This window comes from Lissotriton helveticus, chromosome 10 (genome assembly GCF_964261635.1).
Source record: "Lissotriton helveticus chromosome 10, aLisHel1.1, whole genome shotgun sequence".
NCBI lineage: Eukaryota > Metazoa > Chordata > Amphibia > Caudata > Salamandridae > Lissotriton > Lissotriton helveticus.
In genome coordinates, this window is record NC_136071.1 from 615,118,165 (window position 1) to 615,127,110 (window position 8,946).

Genomic DNA, 8,946 nt, shown 5'->3' on the forward strand with positions numbered 1-8,946 from the left:
CCATCGTGTCATAAGCGACAGACAGGTCAAGTAGTATTAGGATGTCGGATTGGCCAGAGTCCAGTGGAGATAGCATATTGTTCCTGGTGTCCGATAGTAGACAAGTGAATAACATGCTCATTAGCGAAGCAAGGATGTCATGGACCCTGGCGCAAGCAAGGGGAATGGGTCTTTGGACTGCTGTTGGGGCAGTAAAATATAGCAATTATCAGGGTTCTTTGGGCCCCTGATGGCTCTGGGCCCGATGCCATTGCACCTGCTGCCCCAGTGGTAGCTCTGAACTTGCTACTGGGAAGAATCACTAGTAGTTGTGTCATTGTCTTATCATTCTATACAGTATCAGTTCTTTCCAGTCCATATTTAATCTCTTGCTTCACAAACTGCAAAATCTCAGTATGCTAATTTGACTTTTCTTTGTTTTCAATGTGTCCATGTGTGACATTTGCATGTTTTATGTGTGACACTTTCAGTGACACTTTCCAGCAATCAGTTGAACAAAGAAAATGCTGAGATCCCTAATCCAGTTTTTAAATTAAAATTTGAATGTTTATAATGAAAAACAGGCAATGGTAAAGCCAATAGGGCTGGCATTGGCCCCTCCATTTTGGCATTGTAAATAATTCTTTTGATTTTTAGTGGTTTTTGTAAAACTATATTTTTGTGGGAAGTGCCAGGCCATTGCCAATATAAAAAAAAACATTGGCTAATAGCTTCAAAAAAAGTACCTAAATAAACACAAATTGCCCAGTAGCCCATGGAAGGAATTACTTTTTGGGCCAATGTTCTCCTTGTGAAAAAACAGCAAAGGTAGGTAACGGCTTAAATGGGCTAACCCATCCCACATGCTGTATGCTGTAGTAGGCCGAATAAAAATGCCAGTAGCACAGTAACAGACCAATACATGAAGAAGGCTGGCTGAAAGCCCCAATAATGATAGTCCATAAGTAATTTTAGTAAAATCAAAATCTCTTGGCTAACTCAATACCCAAAAATGGCTACATTATTGAGATGCCTGTTGATAAGGTAAGTTTCTTTGAAATTTATTTCCTGAGACCCAAGACGACGAGCTCTTATCCAATCCAGAGTGACAGCCAACTGACCTAGCTTAAAAGCTCTAGAACTGGATGAGCACTCGCAACCAACGGCAACAATTGCAGTTTTGAACAGAGAGAACACTTCAAACATAATCACTGTGCAAGCAGTGACGAACAAGCATGAAACAAAATGAATGATACAATATTCATGAATACTACATCACCCCCCTTCCTTATACACAATTAAATCAAGTAAGAATATAGTCACAACATTTTAAGGGCAAGTTGATTGAACAAACACCAGATTGGAGCTGCACCACAACAGATCAGAAAAAGTCTATGAAGGATTATCGATGGAAGTTGAAGAAATACAATTCTATGAAGTAAGTCGCTGCTAATGCAACATGTACAATATTTCTCTTCTTTATTATTCAATTCATACAAAACCATCAGCCAACGCGTTTCGTCCTTTTACAAAGGACTTCTTCATGGCACTGTCAATATATGGTAATAGCCCATTCGCTGGGTTGTGACCTAGTTCCAAGAAATATCTTGCACCAAAAACATAGTTTTGTATCTATTTCAAAGCTTCAAATGAATAATTCCAGTTGAGCTATTTAAAATCATCTGGTGTGATCCAATGCCAAATTATATAGGAGTTGTAGGAGCACGTGGGATAATGGCCAAGGAACGGTGATAAGCGCATAAGTATACACAGGACTAGCATATTATGATGGAGACTATCTACCCTAGCTAGTGCACTTAAGACGGAATTCCGCCCAGCCTAATTCACCCTTCAAAGCGACCGCAAGTAGGTTGTTTGAACGCTGGTTTTGAGAGACCATGCATCCTGGCCGATTTCATCTTGAACCCCTGGAAGGTCTTTGCTATTACCACTGATTTGAGAATGGATCACAGCCCCATCTCAGCTAGCACTATCGGTGATGCTTGGTTTCTGGGCTACATGCTGAGACAAAATTTCGACATCATAGCTCAGCATAGAGTCCTCAACCACTTCTCTGTCAGCATAAACACGCTTTAAAATATCCACTTGCTCTTCATTTAAGCGGACATTATCCTTATTCCACTATCCTTCCCTAGCCTATCGAGCAAGACAGAAGGCTTTCTGACTCTGACCATACGTACAGGAAGTGAAAATGTAGCCTGCCCTTTGCTGACTCTATACACTTTTTTAATAAGCACCCAATCAATGATAGCAAAATGTGTGTCTTTGACTTTGGAGCTTCCATTGTGCAATAATTGCTGCGCTCACTGTCTGGCTTCCACCCAGTTCCTGATGAGTTGGGTATCCTCCTCCTCAGTTCTTCTTTTAGTTAGTCCTAGTCCAGCAGAAAATGTAAGGAACCAGTCTGGCATACGTTTAGATCTGGCTTCCCTTCCTCTGAGTGCTTTGAACGGAGTAACCCCAGTGGTAGAGTGAAGGGATGTGAGGTATGCCCAAACTTTCTCTTGCAAAAATTCTGCAATATTAATGTTAGCTTCCAGAGCAGTTTGAATGCCTTCTTTAAGGAGCCAGTTAGCCCTCTCAACTAGCCCATTGGAAGCAGGACTATACAGTGCAACCTGCAAATGCTTCACATCAAACTTCTTCAAAAAGTTTTCCATTTGTTTTGAAACAAAATGCATTCCATTGTCTGTAACAATGGAGTTAGGAGAACCCTCTACTTTGAAAATACTTAGAAGAAAACAAATAACTGTGGAAGAGTTGGTCATTTCAACAAAGGAATAATACATCCACTTCAAAAAATAGTCAATTGCCGCAAGCAAGTATTTTTTGTCAGCAGGCTGCAGATTAAAAGGCCCAGAAAAATCAAAAGCTATTTTTTCCTATGCTCTTTCTTGGAAAAGGAACAGGATGCAGATGTTTCTTCGTATCCATAGATCCCCTTACGGAGTTCCCCAGGGCTCAGTGCTTAACCCTTTGCTTTTTAATTTGTATGTCTCCCCACTTGCGCAGATTGCCGAATCTGAAGGCTTGACCATGTTTACTTATGCGGATGATTCGCAAATTATTTTCTCACTCTCGAACGTAGAATGTGATTCTGGATCTCCACTGCAGGCGGGTCTATGCAAAATCGCAACCTGGATGAGGGAATACCTGTTGAAGCTCAATGGTGATAAAACGGAGGTTTTAATCCTGGGCCCAAATCCGGATCTTTGGAACAAAAGGCATTGGCCTCCTGAAATGGGATCTCTTCCCATTCCGTCGGATAAAGTGCGTAATTTGGGCTTTATCCTTGACAAAGGCCTGACTATGCTGCCTCAAGTTAAGAAGTTAACAGCCACGTGTTTTACCATCTTGAGGTGGCTCAGAAAAATCATCTGGATGCTGCCCGAGGACACGCAAAAGTCTGTAGTCAACGCCCTCATCACCTCGCAACGTCCTTTATCTGGGGTCCTCGCAGGCTGTTTTGAGACGTCTTCAGCTTGTGCAAAATGCCGCTGCTAGACTGTTGTGCAAGTGCAATAGGAGAGAGCGCATGTCAGGTCATCTTAAGGCATTGCATTGTCTCAGAGTCGAAAACAGAGTCAAGTTCAAGACCCTGAGTTTCATGCACAAAATCAAATTCGGCTCTGCCCCCAGATATCTTCAATCTCTGGTACATACCTACCTTCCTGTCCTCTGTTTGAGATCCTCATCGCAGGGCTTTTTCAGCGTGCCTAGGGTTCGTTTAGCCAGGATGGGTGGTAGATCCTTTTCGCTTTTGGGACCAAAGTTGTGGAACTCCCTCCCTCTTAATTTACGTACAGAATCAAGCTATGTACAGTTCCGCAGAGCCATAAAGACCTGGCTGTTCAATCAATAATTCCTGATCTGGCCTCGCATTCGAGTTTTATTACCTTCTCATCTGCTATCTTCTTCTTTAGCGCCGGGAAACCCTTTTTGGGTAGCTGTCGCGCTTTACAAACCTAACAAATACATTTCTTAGACATTTTCCAATGTTTGTCGGAGACAACACATTAAGGACAAGCTTCAACAAAAATAGCGACCTGTGTATCCAGACCCGGCCACCAGTAAACTTGTCTAAGTTTCTTGGTGGTAGCTGTAAATCCCAAGTGTCCTTCATGGGCTATGCCAATAATTTTGTGTCTGAGATTCTCAGGAAGTACAAAAACTCCATTCCTAGTGCGGATCCCATCTTCAAAGGGTAATTCTTCAGCCACTTGATTGAAATACCTAATCTCACTAGTGAGTGTTTTCTCAGATGCCACCTGTCCTTGATATAATGTTCTACATTCTTCAAGATTTCATCTTCAGTCGTAGCTGTACACTATTCTTCTTGAGGGATAGACCCATGGCAAGCAAGCACCTAATCAACAAGCCCCACCATGCACTCTTTGTCAGAACTTTCAAGGGAATCACTGTTATATGGAACAGGAAAGCGTGATAGGAAACATTCACAAATGTTCTTTCCACCTTGAATGTATTTGACTATCAAGTCATATTCCTGTAACTTGGAAAGTAGCCGAACCAAACGTGCAGATGTCCTTCCCAAGCCATTCCCAGCCAAAAGAAATATCAGCTGCTTGTGGTCAGTAAAAATCTCACAAGAGTTGTAGGTTTCAAATTTTTGGACTGCCCATACTATGGCCAACGCCTCTCTTTCGATGGTGCTATAGTTGCTTTCTGCACCCAACAATGCTCTAGAGGCAAACGCTATGGTGTTTTCTTGCCCATCCACCCATTGACCAAAAACTGCCCCAAGCCCCTTGAGGCTGGTGTCAACTGTGATGAAGGATTTTCCTGTAGATACAAAAGGGCGCAGAGTGAGAGCATTCACCACCAAAAGTATGACTTCTTCAAACACAGCATTGACCATATCGATCCACACAAACGTAGTACCCTTCTTGAGGAGTGATCCTAATGGTTGTACTATCAGGGCATACACGGGTACAAATCTGGTATAATATTCACAAAGCACCAGGAAAGAATGCAACTCATCCTTATCCATAGGAGCCAAAGCACTCTTAATGGCCTCCACATTGCAACACTTAGGTTTGATCCCCTTATTGGAAATGAGGTGTCCTAAGTATTCAACTTCCTGTACAAGAAGCTTGCACTTACTAGGTTTCACAGTAATACCTCTACTCTGAAGAGTGATCAACACTTTATGCAAAGCCAGTACATGTTTTTCCTCAGTATCCTGAGACTGAGACTCCTCCCAGAGCTGAATTTGGTGGTATGCCGAATGCAAGTCAATGATCAAAAAAAGTAGAAGAACCAATATTAGCTAGCATTTCTTGGATTTGTAGAAGAGAATGACAATCAACCACAATATTCTGGTTGAGTGATCTCAAGTCCACACATAACCTGAGATCCCCAATCCTCTTCTTGGTCAAAACAATAGGAGATACCCATTCATATGAATCAGTGGGTGCAATAATCTTTTCCTTCTTACGTTTTGCTAGTAATGCTTTCCGATCCTCTCTGATATTCAGAGGCACAGGTCTGACCTTGTGCACTACAGCCAAGGTATTTTTCTTAAGTCTAATGCTGTGCTCAAACCTCAAAACAGTGCCAAATACATCCTTAAACACATCACGATATGACTCAAACATCCTGGCTGTAATGTCTTTATTGAGCTCCATGAACAATAAATCTAAACGTAGCCCTCCAAAAACATTAGGAGGATCCTGCCCAGGACACAAGATGATGCCAAGCTTTGCCAAATTTCTCCATTCCATCCAACTATATCACTCCCCTTCACTGCCACATACACTTTTGTGGTGATGGACCTACCCACACACACTATGGTGGACCAGAAAAATCCAAGAAGTTCTATATCCTGTTCCCCAGATGCCTTAGGATTGATATCAGGAAAAGACAAAACTGTCTCAACTGGCCATAACCTGAAGATTGTGTGATCCGCCAAAATGGTGACAGGAGCACCTGAATCCACCATTACAGGAATCTGCTTACCATCTATTATTGCATCCACAAAGTGTCCCTTAATTATCCGTTCTGAAGAAAGAGATACAACTGTGGGCAAATCCACAGTTAAGAGTATGTTTGAAAATGTGTTGGTACTTTCACGTATTTCATTCTCAAAATCCTCCACATTCACACTACTAATCTTGATTCTGTTGTTGTTAATTACTCCAGTTGTCATTCCCCTACATACTCCTTCAAAATGGACCATTTTGCGGCAACAGTTACACCTCCTACTAGGACAAGATGAACTATTTAGAATGTGGTTCCTGGATCCACACATATAGCATATTTCTTGCCCACGACCTTGCTCACTTCTCTGAACCCTCCTGTCGTTTTTGCTTTGTTACTCACAGAACATACCACCTCCTCATTAGTAACAGAATTTAAAGCCGTCTGCAAATGACCTGATAGCACTTTCTAGGTAACAATAGATTTCTCATTACTTTTAGCTATGTCTGTTGTTTCCACCAAAGTGGGATTGCAACATGTAAGTAGGCGCTCATGTATTTTTTTCGAAATACAATAGAACACAAATTTGTCTCGTATATAAACATCAACATTTGCCCCAAATTCACACTTAGGTGCTAAAACCCTAAAGGTAGCTACATACTCTTCAACTGACCCATCACAAGAATGTTTGCACTTCGCAAAATTAGACCTTTCTAGTAAAACACTAGATTAGTCAGAGTATTGGTTTCTCATCATTTCTCTGCCTTTCAATCAATCAATCAATACATTTATAGAGCGCGCTACTCACCCGTGAGGGTCTCAAGGCGCTGAAGGGAGGGGGGGTGCCGCTACTGCTCGAAGAGCCAGGTCTTGAGGTGTTTCCTGAAGGTGAGGTGGTCCTGGGTCAGTCGTAGGTGGGCGGGTAGGGAGTTCCACGTCTTGGCTGCCAGGTAGGACAATGATCTTCCTCCGGTGGTGGTTCTGCGGATTGGTGGGACGGTGGCAAGGGCGAGGCTGGCAGAGCAGAGTTTGCGGGTTGGAGTGTGGAACGTGAGGCGGTTGTTGAGGTATTCGGGGCCTATGTCATGGAGCACTTTGTGTGTGTGGGTGAGGAGCCTGACCGTGATCCATTTGCTGACGGGGAGCCAGTGCAGGTCTCTCAGGTGGGCTGATATGTGGCTGTGGCGAGGGATGTCGAGGATGAGTCGTGCGGATGCGTTCTGTATGCACTGGAGTCTTTTCTGAAGTTTGACTGTGGTTCCTGCGTATAGGGCGTTCCTGTAGTCTAGTCGGCTGGTGACGAGGGCCTGGGTGACCGTCTTTCTAGTTCCGGTAGGGATCCACCGGAGGATCTTACGGAGCATGCGCAGGGTGTTGAAACATGAGGATGAGATGGCATTGACTTGCTTGGTCATCGTGAGAGAGGAGTCCAGGAGAATCCCAGGTTGCGTGCGTGGTCTGTGGGTGTCGGTGCAGTGCCCAGTGCTGTGGGCCACCAGGAGTCGTCGCAGGCGGATGGGGATGGTCCGAGGATGAGGACCTCCGTCTTGTCTAAGTTCAGTTTCAGATGGCTAAGTTTCATCCATTCAGCAACGTTTTTCATTCCTTCCTGGAGGTTGAGTTTGGCGGTGGCTGGGTCTTTGGTGAGGGAGAGTATCAGCTGGGTGTCGTCGGCGTATGAGATGATGTTGAGGTTGTGTTTGCGTGCGATGGCGGCGAGGGGGCTCATGTAGATATTGAAGAGGGTTGGGCTGAGCGATGAGCCTTGGGGTACGCTGCAGATAATCTCGGTGGTTGCGGAGCGGAAGGGAGGGAGGCAGACTCTCTGGGTTCTGTCGGAGAGGAACGAGGTGATCCAGTCCAGGGCTTTACCTTGGATCCCGGCGTTGTGGAGGCGGGTTATTAGGGTGCGATGACACACTGTATTAAAGGCTGCTGAGAGGTCTAGGAGGATGAGGGCGGTTGTTTCCCCGTTGTCAAGCAGGGTCCTGATGTCGTCGGTGGCTGCGATGAGGGCGGTCTCGGTGCTGTGGTTGGCTCGAAATCCGGACTGGGATGGGTCGAGGGAGCCATTGGCCTCGAGGAATGCGGTCAGCTGTTTATTGACGATCTTCTCGATAACTTTTGCAGGGAAGGGAAGAAGAGAGATGGGGCGGAAGTTCTTGAAGTCTTTAGGGTCCGCTGTGGGTTTCTTCAGTAGGGCGTTGATCTCTGCCTGCTTCCAGCTCTCTGGGAAGGTGGCGGACACGAGGGAGTTGTTTATGACGTTCCGTAGGTGGGGTGCGATGATAGTGTCGGCTTTGTTGAAGATGTGGTGAGGGCATGGGTCGGAAGGAGAGCTGGAGTGGATGGTGTTCATAGCGTGGGCGGTGCCTTCAGTGCTGATGGGAGTCTAAGCGCTGAGGATGGTTGTGGGGGGCGTTGGTTCGGTGGCTGGGGTGGAGTCTGGGCGCTGAAGCTGTCGTGTATGTCAACGATCTTGCGGTGAAAGAACGTTGGCGAGGGAGTTGCAAAGGTCTTGCACCAGTGTGATGTCATTGCTGCTGGCGCTGGGGTTGGAGAGCTCTTTTACGATGCTGAAGAGAACCTTGCTGTTGTGTATGTTGTTGTCCAGCCGCTTTCTGTCGTCTGTTCGCGGCGCCAGGTTTTCTCAAGCGTTCGGCAGGATTTCTTTGATTCTTTGAGGTCGTCGGTGAACCATGTGGTTTTTCTGTTGCCGGGCTTGCCTGGAGGGTTCTTCAGTGGTGCAAGGGGTCGGCACAGTTGATGATCCACTGTGTGAGGTTGCGGGCTGCGTCGTTGGTGTCAGAAGTGTTGATTGGTGGGTTCTGGCTCAGTGATGTGGTTAGCTGATCTGTGGTGACTTTGCTCCAGTATCTGCGGGGGATCTGTTGGGGGTGGTGGTGGGATGTGGTCTTTTTAAAGGTGAAGTGGATGCAGCTTTCAGATAAAGGTTCCAAGGGGTATCTTCTCCATAAGGCACAGGAACAGGAGGAAGATTGTCAAACT